Below are 18,264 nucleotides of genomic sequence, written 5' to 3' on the forward strand. Positions count from 1 at the left end.
GACGGAGTCTCACTCTGTCGCCCAGCCCAGGCTGGAGTGCAGTGGCGTGATCTCGGCTCACTGCAAGCTCCGCCTCCCAGGTTCACGCCATTCTCCTGCCTCAGCCTCCCGAGTAGCTGGGACTACAGGCGCCCACAACCGCGCCCGGCTAATTTTTTGTATTTTTAGTAGAGATGGGGTTTCACCGTGGTCTCGATCTCCTGACCTTGTGATCCGCCCACCTCGGCCTCCCAAAGTGCTGGGATTACAGGCGTGAGCCACCGCGCCCGGCCTAATTTTTGTATTTTTAATAAAGATAGGGTTTCACCATGTTGACCAGGATGTTCTCAAACTCCTGACCTCAGGTGATCTGCCTGCCTCGGCCTCCCAGAGTGCTGGGATTACAAGTGTGAGCCACCGCGTCCGCCCTACCTCCTCATCTTTCTAAAGCAGGCATCCACAGGTACATTCCTCAGAGTTAAACATAAACATAGTCTGAGAGCAATTACATTGGGGAAATACTGGTTTTAATAAAGTAAACAGATTTCTTTCCTATGGGACTTCTCAGCACTCTCAGGGTACCTCCATCTATGGTGAGTAGCCAAGAAAACAACATAAAATACAGAATGGCCCAAACTTATTTGCTTAAATATTCTTTTTCTCCCTGAGGCATCTCTGGAATACAATGTTCTAAGAAGGGTGTTCACAAACTTCTGTAAAGAATCAGATAAGAAATATTTTCAGGCCAGGCATGGTGGGTCACACTTGTAATTCCAGCACTTTGGGAGGCCGAGACAGGTGGATCACCTGAGGTCAGGAGTTCAAGACCAACCTGATCAACATGGAGAAACTGCATCTGTACTGAAAATACAAAATTAGCCGGACCTGGTAGCACATGTCTGTAATCGCAGCTACTCGGGAGGCTGAAGCAGGAGAATCATTTGAACCCGGGAGGCGGAGGTTGTGGTGAGCCAAGGTCACACCATTGCACTCCAGCCTGGGCAACAAGAGCAAAAATCTGTCTCAAAAAAAAAAATACAATAAAATAAAGTAAAAGAAAAGAAATATTTTCAGCTTTTGCAGTTTATGGTCTCTGTCAAAACTTCTCAGCTCTGCTGCTGTAGGGTGAAAGCAGGCATAGACAATATATAAACAAATGGATGTGGTTGTGGTTGTGTGCCCATAAAACTTTATCTATAAAAACAGAACACTGGCCCTGAGGTTGTAGTTTGACCACACTTCTTCTAAAGCATCATTTTAATTAAAGAGACCTAGGTGTCTTTAATTAAAGAAAGAAATCCTGGATTTCTTCCTTTATTCACTATGTCTATTCTAACTAGACATAGGTAGAGAGAGCCTCAGCTCCTATCTCCAAAATACATGTTATGTGTATTCCCGCCTCTCCATCTCCTAGCTTCTAGCTTAGATCCAGGCCATTGCCTGCACCTTATGAAGCCTCCTGCTGGACTTCCTCTGTGCACGTGCTCCATCATTCCACATGGAGCTGGGATGGTTGTTGTGAAACCTCAGTGGCTCTTCGCTGGTCTCAGGAGGAAGTCTAAGCGTCTCCCCATGTGTTGTAAGGCCCAGTGTGGGCAGCCCTAGCCCTGGCCCAGCCCTCCAGTCTCAGCTTTCATGGCTCCCCCACTCCTGCTACACAGCTGAGCTCATGCATGTGATTTGCACACTCAGTTCTCCTCACTTCTGGACCTGCACATGGGCTGTTTCTCCTGCTGAGAATACTCCTCCTCTGTGTTTAGCTGGTGAATTTTCCTTCAGGCTTCAGCTTAGGTATGACTTCTGCCCTCACTCCCAAAGTTAAGTTGCATGCCCCTGCAGCTACGTTATCCTTCAGCAGTCTAATCTTATTTTAGTTCCCTGTTTCTCTCTCTCTGTCTGTTTTTCCCCAGCTATACTGTAAACCCTGTGAGGGCAGCTTTTCTTTTTTTTTCCTCCCTCCTTTCTTCTACATCTCCAGCGCCAGCACAGACTGGCCTTCAGAAGACATGGGCCTCCCAAAGTGCTGATCAGGGCATAAGACTCCCTTGACACCAGCTCTTAACCAGTTTTCCTTCATGTAGGGAGCAGATGGCATTAATCTATTGGAATAATTGGAAGCCCATATGCCCCTCTAAGAAATAAGTTGCCCATCTGTAGTGAGGGTGAGTGCTATGCGGCATCCAAGGGTCTTTTGTGGAAAGATTTTTGCTTTTTGGTTTGAGGCCAAAGGTTCTTTCTCAAAAGTTGCTAAGAGCTCTAGATCTTTCTTTGCAGAGCTCTATTTTTTTTTTTTTTTTTTTTTGGGACTCTGTTGCTCAGGCTGGAGCGCAGTGGCATGATCTCAGTTCACTGCAACCTGTCTCCCGGGTTCAAGTGATTCTTGTGCCTCAGCCTCCAGAGTAGCTGGGAGTACAGGCATGTACCACCAAGCCTGGCTAATTTTTGTATTTTTAGTAGAGGTGGGTTTTCACCATGTTGTCCAGCCTGGTCTCAAACTCCTGGCCTCAAGAGATCTGCCCACCTCCACTGGCCCAGAGGCTGGGCGTGGTGGCTCACACCTGTAACCCCAGCACGTTGGGAGGCCAAGATGGGCAGATCTCTTGAGGTCAGGAGTTAGAGACCAGCCTAGCCAATATGGTGAAACTCCTTCTCTACTAAAAACACAAAAATTAGCCAGGCATGGTGGCAGGTGCCTGTAATCCCAGCTACTTGGGAGGCTGAGGCAGGAGAGTCACTTGAACCTGGGAGGCAGAGGTTCAGTGAGCTGAGATTGTGCCACTACTCTCCAGCCTGGGTAACAGAGCAAGACTCTGTCTCAAAGAAAAAGCCAGAAAAAAACATTAGGAAGATGCCAAATGCAATGTGGGATCCACGAGTGGATACTGGGTTACTTTTAAAAAACAAAGAGCTACAAAGTATATTCTTGGGAAAACTGGGGAAATGTGACAATGTAATGCATTTTAGATAATATTATTATGTCAGCGTTACCTATCTCGGGATTGATAGTGGTATGGTAGTTCTATTAGGAGAATAAACCTTCTTCTTAGGAGAGATACACTGAAGCATTTAGGAGTAAAGTGTCATGATGTCCGCAAATTAATTCACATGGTTCAGAAACCATTTGAGTATTTCAGAGAGAAGGAGGGAGGGAGAGAGTGTAATGTGGCAAAAATGTTAACAACTGGTGATATGGGAGGTTATTTCATCCTCTCCAAATCTCATATTGAAATGTGACCTCCAGTGCTAGAGGTGGGCCTAGCGGGTGGTATTTGGGTCATGGAGACAGATCCTTCATGTATGTCTTGGAGCTGTCCTCCCTGTAATAAGTGAGTTCTCAGTCTGTTAGTTCACGTGAGGTCTGGTTATTTTTTATTTTATTTTATTTTTATTTTTATTTTTTGAGATGGAGTCTCACCCTGTCACCCAGGCTGGAGTGCAGCAATGCAATCTTGGCTTATTACAACCCTCGCCTCCCGGGTTCAAGCAATTCTCCTGCCTCAGCCTCCTGAGTAGCTGGGATTATAGGCGTGCGCCACCATGCCCAGCTAATTTTTATATTTTAGTAGGCGGGGTTTTCACCATGTTGGCCAGGCTGGTCTCAAACTCCTGACCTCAAGTGATCCACCCACCTTGGCCTCCCAGGGTGCTGGGATTATAGGTGTGAGCCACTGAACCCAGCCTTGGTTGTTTAAAAGAGCCTGGCACCTCCGCCTGTTCCCCGTCTCTCTCTCTTGCTCACTCTCCCCATGTGATATGCCAGCTGCCCATTTGCCTTCTGCCATGATTGAAAGCTTCCTGAGGTCTCACCAGAAGCCAAGCAGATGCCAGCATAATGCTGCTTGTACAGCCTGCAGAACTGTCAGCCAAGTAAGCCTCTTTTCTTTATAAATTACCCAGGGTTTTTTTGTTTGTTTGTTTTTTGGTTTTTTTTCCTACAGAATCTCGCTCTGTCACCAACCTGGAGTAGAGTGGTGTGATCTCAGCTCACTGCAACCTCCACCTCCCGGGTTCAAGCAAGTCTCCTGCCTCAGCCTCCCAAGTAGCTGAGACTACAGGCACATGCCACCACACCCAGCTAATTTTTGTATTTTTAGTAGAGATGGGGTTTCACTATGTTGGCCAGGTTGGTCTGTATCTCTTGACCTTGTGATCTGCCTGCCTCAGCCTCCCAAAGTGCTGGGATTACAGGCATGAGCCACCACGCCTGGTCGGGTATTTCTTTATAGCAGTGCAAATGGACTAACACAACTGGTAAATAAATAATATAAAATGTCCTGTATTCAATATTTTACTCAACCCTCAGCTCACTTACCACAGTGTCTCACATGGAATATACTCAATGAACGGTGGCTGAACAACAACAACAATTAGTAAGTTGCCTAAAAATGTGCACTGAATTGCTTAGGATGCTCTATTGACTTCCTATCTTTTAACTTCTGATATGGGGGCTTTGAGCAGCTTTATAACCAAAGAGCCCAGCAAACAGCTATCTCTTTCCTGTTGAGCCATATGGCTTGAGTTCCAAATATATTTATAGAGCTTATATTTCATATCACTTAACATTTTTACAGTAAAAGTCTCCATAAAGGAGAACAAAGATAGGAGAGAAACTTGGTATATTCCAAGTGAGGTAAAATCAATCTAGGTTTGATGTCACTATGGGTCATAATTTCTGTCCCGATCCAAAATCAGGATGGACACATTCTCCTGTTTATCCTTCTAAACAACTCCTATGATGTCCCTGCAAGAACTCAGCTGCAGGTGGCTGCTGTCCACCCCATCATCCAGCTCAAGGACCAGAATTTCCTGGAAGGCCAAAGACCTGCACCTGCATGGAATGGCAGGGGTTCATGGGCAAGCGGAGCCCTTTACCTTACCTCTGTCTCTCGGTGTTTTCTGTTTCCATTTTATCATGATCCAAGAGACTCTTGCATTTGGCAGGCCTTAAAGCAGTGGGTGGACTTTAGAGATTAGCCTGCCCTCTGACATGAGCCATGGGCCAAAGGATGGGACTTGATGGAGTGGGCATTTAATGGGTTTGATCACTTCTGTAACCAGGGGCTTCTCTCCAGGGCAGCAATGAGGCAATAATGTAATGAGTGGCGGCTGACTAAGCACTTACTCTCCACTGTGCACTGATGGGGCACTCACACTATACCGTGTGCCAAGGTGGCACTTCCCACATCCAGTATTCATTCCAGCCTTAAGGAATCTGGGGGATCCAGACCCAGGCCTGCCTGGCACTAAAATCCAGGCTTCAGGCCAGGCGTGGTGGCTCAGGCCTGTAATCCCAGCACTTTGGGATGCTGAGGAGGGCGGGTCACTTGAGCTCAGGAGTTTGAAACCAGCCTGGGCAACATAGTGAGGCTGTCTCTACAAAAAATACAAAAAATTGCAGGGCGCAGTGGCTCACACCTGTAATCTCAGCACTTTGGGAGGCCGAGGTGGGCAGATCACTTGAGGTCAGGAGTTCGACACCAGCCTGGCCAACGTGGTGAAACTCCGTCTCTATGAAAAATACAAAAATTAGCCAGGCATGGTGGCGGGCACCTGAAATCCCAGCTACTCAGGAGGCTGAGGCAGGAAAATCACTTGAACCCAGGAGGTGGCAGTTGCAGTGAGCCAAGATCATGCCACTGTACTCCAGCCTCAGTGACAGAGCGAGACTCCATCTCAAAAAACAAAAAATTTAGCTGGGCGTGGTGATGGGCAACTCAAGTAAGAGGATGGCTTGATTGAGCCCAGGAGGCGGAGGTTGCAGTGAGCCGAGATTGTGCCACTGCACTCCAGCCTGGGTGACAGAGTGAGACTCTGTCTAAAAAAAAAAAATCCAGGCTGCTGAGTGGCAGATGTCACAGAACCGTGCCACAGCCCTGGGAAGATGGAAGACTCCAGTGGCATACGCAGGTCTCGCCTCTGAGTGTTTAGTGAAATTCTGGATTAATTTAAAAGGTAATCAGGAGTACTTCCCTTATTCTGACTGAGCACATACTCTCAGTCAGTAAAAGTCAATGCCCATGCTCCGCTCCAGCACCTCAGAAGAGAAACTAATTTCCAGTCAGCAAGTTGACAAGTAACACGGTTGCCCCCAAGGTGGGGCAAGGTTCGCCTGTGTGCTCTCAGTGAGCGTCCAGATTGGGCAGGGGAATGGCTGGAGGAGGTAAGAAGCAAATTGGCCTCCACTTAGAAGCACGCAGTGTGGACACGGTCCACTGCCTGGAGTTTGTTCAGCAAAGTCCTCCCACTGGCAGGGTGGCCAGGAACTCCCTTCTTCCAGGTGGTGGGGAAGCTCGCCATCTGTGCAGCCTCCTCTGGAGGAGACTGAGCTGGGGCGCAGATCATAAATGGAGTTTCTGAGCCAGAAAGATGGCAAATGGGATGAATTCATTTGCTGAGGCTGAGGCCAACCAGTTCTTGCATCCAGGATCCCTGGCTTGTCCCTTTAGAACACATGATGAGGTCAGGTGGAGCCAGCATGAGCTTGAAGTCAGGAGACGGGCTGCATGCGAGTCTGGCACCTGGTACAATGAGCGTACATCTCAGACTCCCAGTCAGTATTTGAGGAATGAACAAATGCACGTTGTGAACTCTGACGGGTTATGGAAAGGTGAGCAGCAGCGCGTAGAGGCTTTGACTGTGTAAAGGATTTGAGTGTGCAGAAGATTTGACTGTGAGAAGGAGCTGACTGCAAGGGCTGAGACTGATTCTTCAGCATCACTTCTTCCATTAAAGGTCAGTCGGGCTCAGTTCTTCCCCTCCTCACCCAAGAACCAGGACCTAGAAGGTGGGTGCATGTTTGGGACAGCATGTGTTTAGTGCCTGGAGGTAGAAAGGATGTGTGTATCTGCATGCTCACATCTCTGCATAGACAACAGCACAGGTGACTCTTGCTGCAGAGGTCCTGTGTGTTGCTACATCCAACAAGCAGGGTTTTTGTGTTTTTTGTTTTAACAGAGTCTTGCTCTGTTGCCCAGGCTGGAGTGCAATGGTGCAATCTCACTGCAACCTCCACCTCGCAGGTTCAAGAGATTCTTCTGCCTCAGCCTCCCGAGTAGCTGGGATTACAGGCACGTGCCACCATGCCCGGCTAATTTTTGTATTTTTAGTAGAGGCAGGGTTTCACCATGTTGGCAGGCTGGTCTCAAACTCCTGACCTCAGGTGATCTGCCTGCCTCGGCCTCCCAAAGTGCTGGGATTACAGGCATGTTGCACTCAGCCAACAAGCAGGTTTTATTCTTTTGTCTCCCTCCCCTTGCTATAGCCTGGAACACAAACACCAGCTCTCTCTCTCTCTCTCTCTCTCTCTCTCTCTCTCTCTCTCACACACACACACACACACACACACACACACACACACACACACTTCATTCTGTTTCTCCCCAGACTCCCTGCACCCCCGTCATAGATTGCTTGACATCCCTTTTCCCCAGCAAAACACACTGTGTTGCACCTGTTCTGAGGAAGCACCCTGCATCAGCTGTCTGCAGGTACCCAGCATATTACAACTCGCACCCCCACCCCTCTGCCATTACAGAGAATGACATGGTGTGGGAGTGGGGAGGGCGTTAGGTCTCCTGGGCAGGGGGTCTCTGCAGCACAATCTCCAGTCAACATCATTTTCCCTTCTTACAGGAGTGGGGTAGAGGGTGTCTGTGTCTTGGGTTTCCCAGGAGACAGACTTCGAGCTGGAGAGTTGCATGCGGGAGGTTTTTTAGAGACAGCGGGAACAATGCTTGGGAGGGAAAGAGTGAGGGGTGCAGGGATGGGCAGAGGGAGACATTGAGCTGTGATGATGTAGTGATAGTGGCCTCAGCCAATCCCATGGTGAGCTCTGGAGCTGGGACAACTCTTCAGAGATGCCACAAGCAGCCAGGCCTTTGCCTGACTGCTTTGGTGGAAGACTGACCTTTAGTGGAAGAGGTGATGCTGAAGAATCAGTCTCAGCCTTTGGAGTCAGCTCCTTGTCACAGTCAAATCCTGGCCTCTACGCTCTGCTGCTGTGGACCAGGCATTGGATGTGGGCTTTCTCTGGGAAGGGGTGTGACTGTGCCCCAGGCAGTTCCCTTGCGGAGGGTGGTGCGTGGTGTCAGCACTCAGCACTACTGGGTAGTGGGGAGCTGAGCACCCCAGGTGTGAAGAAGGGTATCTGCGTCCCCACTGTGTCCCAGACAGGCTGCTGTGACCTGGCCCAACACCCCGGCAGAGTGGAAGAACGCAGAAAACGTTCTCTCGCCGCTTCTCCCACAGTTTTTGAGGGTATTTTGGCTTTTTGTCTGATTGTGTTTTTCATGGTGCCAGGCCTGAGTCCTTTTTTTTTTTTTTTTTGGAGACGAAGTCTTGCTCTGTTGCTTAGGCTGGAGTGCAGTGGCATGATGTCGGCTCACTGCGACCTCTGCCTCCCAGGTTCAAGTGATTCTCCTGCCTCAGCCTCCCAAGTAGCTGGGATTACAGGCACCTGCAACCATGCCCAGCTAATTTTTGTATTTTTTTTTTTTTTTTAGTAGAGACGGTGTTTCCCCATGTTGGCCAGGCTGGTTTCGAACTGCTGACCTCAAGTGATCCAACCGCCTAGGCCTCCCAAAGTGCTAGGATTACAGGCGTGAGCCCCCGCGCCCATCCAGGCCTGAGTTCTTGAGCCTTGGGTGTCAAAGTCCCCATATTTCTGAGGTCAACAGAGAACACTTTAACCCATGGCCATCCTTTCTCTTCTCTTCTCCCAACGGCTCTTTGATGTTTTTATTCTCTTTTGTATCTACCCCCAGCTCTGCCAGTCTCATAGAAATTTGCCAATTTTCCTGGTGTAAATGCTTCCACCTTGGCTGATTTCAAGCTACCAGTGTGATGTCACTGAACATGGGGCTGGGAAGAGACACAAATATCAGTCTTATGGGTGAGTTCCAGCACACCCCTGAGTGCAGGTGGGTTTTTTTGTTTTTTTTTTTTTGAGACGGAGTCTCGCTCTGTTGCCCAGGCTAGAGTGCAGTGGTGCAATCTCGGCTTACTGCAAACTCTACCTCCCGGGTTCACGCCATTCTCCGGCCTCAGCCTCCTGAGTAGCTGGGACTACAGGTGTCCACCCCGCTCCCGGCTTTTTTTTTTTTTTTTTTGTATTTTTAGTAGAGACTGGATTTCACCGTGTTAGCCAGGATGGTCTCGATCTCCGGACCTTGTGATACGCCCGCCTTGGCTTCTGAAAGTTCTGGGATTACAGGTGAGTCACCGTGCCCAGCCAGGGTTTGAACCCCAGGAGAGGGATCCTGGGGTGAGGACTGGAAGCAGCCGGTAGGGCTCGTGGAGTCCCTGGCAGGGATGGGCTTGCCTGCCTCCCTAGGTTCTCAGGGCCTGCATCTATCTGGGTATGGAATGGCTTCAACTGTGTTTCCATCCTGTTGCCCCCCATGCTTTTTTGTCCATGGGATGTGCCTCTGGAAGTGAATCTCATTCATATTGCCCTAGCTCTTTCCCTCTATCAGGTTCACTGGAGGTGAATGCAAGGGCTTAGAGAGGTGGGGTTGCAAAGAGGGGAAAAGGTGCCTTCCCAGCAAGGATTCTGTCCTTGGGATACAGCAAGCCTTTGGAAGAGCCCAGCTTCTCTGTCCTGCAGGACTCTTTGAGATGATGCAATAGGATGTCATTTCTGCTCTCCTACAGTTAGCACAGAACTGACATTTGGGAATGTGCCCCTTTATGTGTTTACTCCTGGATCTTCTGTAATTGCCATAACCACCACAAGCGGTAGGTAGCTTTCCTTCTCCCCATGTTGCTGATGAGAAAACTGGGTCATAGGGAGGTTTAAGATTTGTCTAAGACTTGTAGCAAGTACATGGTGGAGCAGGGTTTAAACTCAAATCATTGATTCTAAAGCTCATGCTAAAAACCATTTCACCATATATCCTCTCAGGAATGTAGACTGGCATGTGTTCTGTCTTAGGAGGTCAAAAAAAGAGAGTGATTAAAGTGGTCCTTGAGTTGTACTCTTCTCTCTCTCTTTTTTTTTTTTTTTTTTTGAGACAGAGTTTCACTCTTGTTGTCCAGGCTGGAGTACAATGGCGCGATCTCAGTTCACCCCAACCTCCACCTCCTGGGTTCAAGTGATTCTCCTGCCTTGAGTAGCTCCTGCCTCCTGAGTAGCTGGGATTATAGGCATGTGCTACCATGACCGGCTAATTTTGTATTTTTAGTAGAGATGGGGTTTTCCATGTTAGTCAGGCTGGTCTCGAACTCCCGACCTCCAGTGATCTGCCCGCCTTGGCCTCCCAAAGTGCTAGGATTACAGGCGTGAGCCACCGTGCCTGGCCAAGCTGTGCTCTTATACATATAATGCTATGGCTTGAATGTGTCCCTCATAAGTTCATGTATTGGAAACTTAATGGTCGTTATAATGGTATTAAGAAGTGGGACATTTAAGAGGTGATTAGCCAGGAGGACTCTGCACTCATGAGTGGACTGATGCTGTTATTGCAGGAGTGAGCTCCTGAGAAAAGGATAAGTTTGGCCTCTTTTCTCTCTGTCTCTTAAGATGGGCATAGATGCCATGTGATACCTTCCACCAGAGGATGACCCTCACCAGATGCCAGTGCCATGCTCTTGGACTTCCCAGCTTCTAGAACCACGAGCCAAATAAACATCTTTTCTACATAAATTATGCAGTCTGTGGTATTTTGTTGTAACAGCAGAAGATAGACTGTGACACAGTGAATGTCACATGCTGAGTATTATTCTACCCGATCCTCCCGTCTCTCCCTGGTACAGAGAAACACAGGTGTGAATATGAGAGTGAGTAAGAAACCTCCACTCAGTACTTGCTGCGGTATTTGCTGCAGCTCCTGCACACACATCTTTGCTCTGCATGTTCCATTGTTCCAACATTTCTACTAATTACACATGATGCATCACCCACCGCCCCCGCCCCGCCGCCAACCTGCCCCCAGTGTCTCTACTCCTCACACTCTGTGTTACACCTTCAGTTATACCTCGTGTCTTTGCACCTGCATGCATCCTCGCACCTGGTGCCTTTACACCTGCGTGCATCTCCTTGAAGCCTGTGCTATACATTATCCTTGATATTTGTAATGTGTTACACACACACACACACACTTCCTGTCCCTGGCAGATTTATGCTACTGAGAAGAATACCACCTCCTCCAAGCAGTCCCTTGAAGACTTACCAGTTGGGGACTGATAGATATCAACTCATATTCTCTCTAGAAAAGCTATTGAGCTCTGTGACTGCATCCCTGGCACCTGTCCAGAGAATATTATCTGGGCACTATCAATTACCATGAAGTTGCTGTTTCAAGGGGCTCTGCGATGGCTGGCACAGGAACAGGACAGGAAGGAGGAAATAAAGTTTTACCCTGTCATCTCAGGGCCTGGCATCCCTCCCCCAGGCACCAAGGGAGGTTTTTTGGAAGTCCCCAGGCTCCTCTCACTTGTCATTTTCTCATGTGGATCACTCTGACGCTCCTCACTGTAGCACACACACAGGGCCACTCCTTACTGCACATAGCCCATCGCTCCTGTCTTAGGATTATCAGCATCTCTGCCTTCCTCCAAGCAGTGGCAGCTCCTCAGGAGGTCTGTGGGGTGCAGGAGGGACTGGGGGGTTGGGGCAGTCAATTCTCTTTTTCACACTCAGCTCATGCAGTAAACTGAGGTAGTTGAAGAGGAGAAGAATCGGGGTAGAGACCTCAGAGAAGAAGAGGAGGATCAGGGTAGAGACCTCAGCCTGTAGTTCTAGAACCCTTGGCTTGGGGAGTGTCACTTGGATGAATATAGGAAATATCGAGAAATGTCTCCTTAGGGAGAAGAGGCTCCTTCCTTGTGAATGCTGGGATCTTGAGTAGGGGAGAAACGAGGGAGAAGTGGGTGGGGAGGGAATGCATTAGAGCAGTGGCTCGCTACTGGGGTCCATTTTACCTTTCAAGAGGACATTTGGCAACGTCTGAGAGGCTGTCACGAATCGGCAGGGGTGGGGTGTGAGGTGGGTAGAGGCCAGGGATGCTGTTAAACATCTTCTATGCACTGGATGGCTTCCCACAACAAAGCCATCAGGCCCAAATGTCAATGGTGCCACAATTGAGAAAGCCAGTACTAGCACATAGGCTGGCCCCATGGGCAGGACCACCTCTGCAGAAAGTGAAGGGAAGTCCTGCTCCCCATGTGTGGAGGGAGGGAGTCAGGATCCAGAGTGAAGGAGCAGCAGACTTCCAGCCCCGCACAGACCAGACCGTTCTTCCCAGGGGACAGGCTCTCCAGGCTGGTGTTGGCTGGTTGCTTCCTGCATTCCCAGAAGAAGGGAAAGGCCATGGTATCCTCAGGGCGGGTAGCTGAGAAACCGTGCAGAGCCGGGTGACTTTTGGCTATTCAGATTCAATCTAGATCCTCCCAATGCACTATCTGTGCACTGATCCAAGTGCTTTCCACCAAATCCCCATCAAAGCGGAGCTAACTGCCCTTCCCCAGTGTCCCTGCCATGCCCTTCTCTTCCCAGCACTTCCACATTATTATTATTTTGTGAGACGGAGTTTTGCTCTTGTTGCCCAGGCTGGAGTGCAATGGCATGATCTCAGCTCACTGCAACCTCTGCCTCCTGTGTTCAAGTGATTCTCCTGCCTCAGCCTCCCGAGTAGCTGGGATTACAGGCATGTACCACCATGCCTGGCTAATTTTGTATTTTTAGTAGACATGGGGTTTCTCCATGTTGGTCAGGCTGGTCTCGAACTCCCGACCTCAGGTGATCCACCTGCCTTGGCCTCCCAAAGTGCTGGGATTACAGGCGTGAGCCACCGCTCCTGGCCACTTCCACGTTATTATTATTATTATATTATTATTTTGAGATGGAGTCTTCCTCTGTTGCCCAGGCTGGAGTGGAGTTGCTCCATCTCAGCTCACTGCAACCACCTCCTCCCGGGTTTAAGCGATTCTCCTGCCTCAGCCCTCAGAGTAGCTGGGGTTACAGGTCCCCACCACCGCACCCAGCTAATTTTTTTTTTTTTTTGTATTTTTAGTAGAGATGGGGTTTAACCATGTTGGCCATGGTTGACCAGGCTGGTCTCGAACTCTTGACCTCAAGTGATCCTCCCGCCTTGGCCTCCCAAAGTGCTGGGATTACAGGCATGAGCCACCGTGCCCGGTCCACTTCCACATTATATTGCTTATTTGCTTCTTGGTGTTTCCCATTAGACTCCTCCTGAATGGCTGTGTTTTATTCATCCCTCTGTCTCCATCACCTGGCTTTGTCCACTGAGCACATATGGCATGTCAGGCACCATTTGTGGACAAAATGGATAGAAGCATGATTTCAGTAGATATTGGCAATTAGCACGTTTTTGTCTAGGCAGTTATTTTCCTTGTAAGAACCACTCCTTTCCCACTGTTCATGGCTCTGGAAAGGCTGATGGGGTTTGGGCCAATTCATGGTCTTCTGTTGATAGAGGGAGGGTCTCTTTGCCCTTCCCATGGGTGCTGCAAGGATATAGGTTTGGGCCTGTTGGCAACCATCTTTCCTACATATGGAATAAATCAATGTGAAAATAAGGCCACATCCCAAGGGAAGCGGCATTGAGAGGTGGAGCAAAGACTGTACCTTGTGAACATCTTTGTGCCCCTGGATCTGACCACATCTGAAGCCAGTCCTGCCTTTGGATATCTTGGTTTTTGCTTTGCATTAGGATTCTGTCACTGACCCCTGCAAGTCTCCTGATTAATACAGAGATGCTGCCTGGGGGCAGAAGCCAGCCTGTGTTCACATTCTCCATCTTCACTGCAGCATTCTACGTAATACATGTTTCACGTGGTTGACTAACAGCCGGTGGGGCAGATTCCTTCTGGCCAAAGGCTCTAGCCTGAGAACAAAATCTATATGTATGTGGCCGAGATAAGACTATAAGGGATTGTCGAGGGAGTGGCCTGGGAATGGAAACAGCCTGAGCTGACTGAGAAGCGAAGATTCCCAGCCACCTGGGAGGGGCCTGTTCCTGATCCGCAGTGTGGCCTCTCTAAGCCTCAATTTTCATACTGTTTCACAGAGTGGCTGGGAAGTTCAAATAACAGCAATTAATTGGGTAGAAGTGTTTTATGAATGCATGAGTGTAAGGACATCCCTTTTACTGTCCCTGGAATTGGGCTCAGTTCGGGGACAGGGATCATCTCTGGAAGAGCAGCTACTGGGTAGACTGTCCCTAAGAGGGTCTAGGCATTGCTGCTTCTGTCCTCTCTGCCCTGGAGCCTTCTAGGAGAGCAAGGCCCCAGGGCTTTATGCAGCTCTTGCAGTGGGAGGATGGGGTGGGTGGAGCTCCTTACTCTTCAACAGGTCAAGCTTCAGGCTGGGATCACGCTTCAGCTCCCACTGAAGGCTGAGAATAAGAAAAGTTAGTCGCCAATCAGTAGACATCCTCTTGAGGCAGGCTGAGTGTTTACAACAGCAACTCTGCCCGATAGCAGTATCATCTCCATTTCACAGGGGAAGAAACCCAGGCTTCGGAGGTTAGATAAGAAGCCCAGGCTTAGCTAGAAAGAGTGGTTGGGATTGAAAGTGAAGGCTTTTTTTTTGGTTTTGTTTTGCTTTTTTATTTCTTTTTTTTAAAATCTAAAGATGATAACCCCCAAATTCCACTATTTTCCTTCAATAATAGCTTCAATAACCATTTAATACACATTTGTTAAATGCTGGGCCCTTGCCAAGGACTTTACATATATTATTTTTATTAGGCTTTCCAAATAATCCCATGCAGCAGTTATTTTTGTCCCTGTTTTACAAATGGGAAAGGTGAGGCTCAGGAAGGTAAGTCCAGGTGGAAATGCACTCAGTGGGCAAATGGTGGAGGCAGGTTCGCAGTCCAGTCTGGTTGGTCCCGGGACTGGTCTTCTTTGGAATCTTGTTCCTGGAACCGATTCCAGGGGCCTCTTTCAGGAACCCAGGGCTCTCCTCGCAGTCTCTTGCTGCCCAACGACTTCCCTAAATCCCTTTGAGGCGCCGTGCCCAACTCCAGGCAGATTTCATGGCAAAGGCTGCCACCTTGTGGCCAGATGGCAAACCCAACATTTGCCGGGAGGAGGCGAGGGCTGGTGAGGGAGGGGCTTTGCGGAGCAGCTGGTGCGGCCTTGCTTTCGCAGGGCGGCGCGCAGCCACAGTGCCCATTGCCGGTGCTGGGGGACGGCGCCTTACAGGTTGCCCAGCTGCCTCAGGGTGGAAGGCGGGGCTTGGGTGTGAGCGTGCTGAATCAGAACTTTCCTGGAAAGTCCCCATTTGTACTGATCAGAGGATCACTGAAGTAAGCAAGTAATCAGAATATCCCTTCTCCCTAAATGTTCCTCCCTGGTGTTTCACCTGGGTGGTCGTGGAGGAGGGAGAGGCGAAGGAGAAGAATGGTGCACGCCCTGGAGAGAGGATCCTTGGCCGGGATCCTGTTCTCGGTGTTCCACCCTCTATAGAATCTGTCCCCAACTCTGAGCAAGTTACAGAACCTCGTCTTCATTTCCCAAATCCGAGCCGGTTTGAGGAGCTCACCCTCTGTTCTGACCGTCCCAGCCTTCCTTCAAGCCCTCAGTCCAGACTGTTGCAGGCTCCCCCGGGGCTCTGGGCCTGCTGCCACTCTTCCCTCTTCACTTTGCAAACCCAAAGATTCCCTAATCGTGTTTCTCCCTATATACAAGAGCCACACTGAGGTTCCTCATGACCTGGCAGGAGAATGCCCAGTTTCTTAGCCTGACTCTTATTCTTACCTCATTCCCTCCAACAAACCTCATCTCTGGCCTTGCTCTTCCCGCTGAGCTCCAATCCCCTCCTCCTCATTTCTGGTTGCAGGTGAAACTCACCTACTCACGATCAGATCCTTCTTCCAGAGGTCCTGATCTAATTGGCCTGGGACCCGTGTCTAGAATGCTCGCCGGTGGTTCTAATCCTTAGCACCTGTCCCGGCCTCTCTGAACTTCTCACCTGTCTCTTTGCATATTTCTTCTCCTTCCTGCTGCCCTCTCCTGCCTTGTCTGCCTGGCATTCTCTTACCTGCCAGTGCCCAGCTCAAATGCTCATGGAGGCGGGGCGCAGTGGCTCACGCCTGTAATCCCAGCACTTTGGGAGGCTGAGGCGGGCAGATCACCTGAGGTCAAGAGTTCGAGACCAGCCTGGCCAACACGGTGAAACCCTGTCTCTACTAAAAATACAAAAATTAGCCAGGCATGGTGGTGGGCACCTGTAATCCCAGCTACTTGGGAGGGTGAGGCAGGAGAATCACTCAAACCTGGGAGGTGGAGGTTGCAGTGAGCCGAGACTGCACCATTGCACTCCAGCCTGGGCAACAGAGCGAGACTCTCTCAAAACAAAAACAAAAAAACAAAAAACAAAAAATACTTGTGGAGAGAACTCATACTCCTGTCCTCTGGACATCACGTGCTTGCTCGTCACTTGTGTGCCAGCCCTAAGCCTCCCGTGCTCTAGTGATTGGCTTGTGAGTTTGTCTCACGCTTTAAACCATGTTTAATTTACCTTTGTCTTCCCAGCTTCTGACAGTGCCAGGGACAAAATTGTGCTTGGTGATTCTGAAAGTAGAATGCCTGAACAGATGTCCCTTGTTCACATGGCCAGTCTTCACGTTGCTGAGACTCTCAGCTTTCCAGATGTCACCCTTTCTGAAAAGACCTTGAAGCCATGGAGAAGGTCCACACACTGAAAGTACTTGTTCAAGTTCCCCAGACCCGGGAGAGGGGAGAAGCAGAGATTGCTCTTGGGGACATGAGATTTGAGGGAAGGTCTTTCTCCATCTCCCCAGCCGCCACATACAAATGTCTCCCACTGTGAAAATTGTCATGCCTCAATTTCTACTCTTAGAAAAATCAGTGTTCAGAAGATTTTAAAATAATAAAAATGAGGTTGGGCATGGTGGCTCACGCCTGTAATCCCAGCACTTTGGGAGGCTGAGGTGGGCAGATCACTTGAGGTTGGGGGTTCGAGACCAGCCTGGCCAAAATGGTGAAACCTCGTCTCTACTAAAAATACAAAAAATTAGCTGGGCATATGGGGGTGGGCTCCTATAGTCCCAGCTACTCAGGAGGCTGAGGCAGGAGAATTGCTTGAAACCATGAGATGGAGGTTGCAGTGAGCCGAGACTACACCATTGCACTCCAGCCTGGGGAACAAGAGCGAGACTCCGTTTAAAAAAAAAAAAAAAAAAAGAACATTTATTAAGTACCACATATCCATGATGCAGGCAATATCTCATTTAATCATCAAAGCAGCCATCCTTATCCCTGACCCATGATGGATCATTATATAAGTGAGAAACTTTTCTTCTGCTAACTTGAGTTTATCTCTTAACGCAGCGAATGATATTTACCTTAATTAGCACATGTAAACTTCCCAAGTTCCCATGTTCATTTAGTGAGTGGTAGAGTCAGGACTGGTTCCTAGGTGGTCTGACTTCAGAGTGCACGATCTTCACTAACCCATAGGCTGTACCGCCTTTCCAGAATTCTGTATCAGACAGTCTGTCCTGGTCATGCTAGGACTGGCCCAAGGAAAGGCGGGAAAGGATTTCTGCCCCATGTCTGTTTCCTTCTCCCTTAGTATGTGTTCGTGTAGTGTGTTATAAGAGCCTGGCCTGGGTGTAGCAGAAAAACCATGGATAATTCAAAGATGGTTAAACCAAAAGAGGAGAGTTTCAGGCCTGGGTGGCATTCTGCTGACATGTGGTTCCCTTTGTGATACACTATTTGCTCACCCTTTGGGTCTACCACCCTTTGGGTCTACCTGAGAGGCTGGATGGGGCAGAGAAGCCATGGGCTGAGTGAGATCCCCTGGTTTCTGGCCTGGCGTGCACGCCCTGTCCTGGTGGGCTCTGGTGGCTATATCTACTGCAGGAGAATAAAACACAGTGACTGGTCCGCATGAAGTTCCCACCAAACCAAGATTTGAGTGGTCCTCATGACCCACTGGAAGCTGTTCTGTGAGCCTTCTCCAAGTAGTCCTGACACCAGCCAGGTTAAACAAGGCAGGCAGCAGCTGGACTGAAGCAGCCCAAAGACAGAGAAGCTGTCTTCTGTTTCCCACCCTCCTTCTGAAGGGAAACAGCCCAAACTCATGGCCCTGGGGAGATACCTGTTCACACGTGCATCCAGAGGGAAGTGCTCTGGGCCATTTCCGTTGACTGCTTGCTTTACTAAGTCATCACTGGCTCTGCTAGTGACGCTAGGAGGGCTTGTGAAGCCCAGTACCTGGGTTCAAGCAGGCCAGCCCCGCCTCTCTCTTTCTTTCCTTCCACCTGTGGGTGATGGGCCCTCAGGAGG

The 18,264-nt window shown here is 49.3% G+C and overlaps 1 long non-coding RNA gene across 4 annotated transcripts; it reads left to right on the plus strand.

Moving 5' to 3' along the window:
- The first annotated feature begins 5,836 nt into the window (after window positions 1-5,836).
- On the plus strand, window positions 5,837-11,912 carry LOC105480822 (uncharacterized). Of its 4 annotated transcripts, none has more exons than XR_011624158.1 (5): window positions 5,837-6,711; window positions 8,742-8,869; window positions 9,097-9,190; window positions 9,584-9,714; window positions 10,444-11,912. It is a non-coding gene; the product is annotated as an uncharacterized lncRNA (long non-coding RNA). The 4 variants fall into 4 exon arrangements; XR_011624160.1 differs by having other exon boundaries at window positions 9,631-9,714; XR_011624159.1 differs by having other exon boundaries at window positions 9,100-9,190.
- Window positions 11,913-18,264: the final 6,352 nt, after the last annotated feature.

Source organism: Macaca nemestrina, chromosome 6, assembly GCF_043159975.1.
Source record: "Macaca nemestrina isolate mMacNem1 chromosome 6, mMacNem.hap1, whole genome shotgun sequence".
Lineage (NCBI taxonomy): Eukaryota > Metazoa > Chordata > Mammalia > Primates > Cercopithecidae > Macaca > Macaca nemestrina.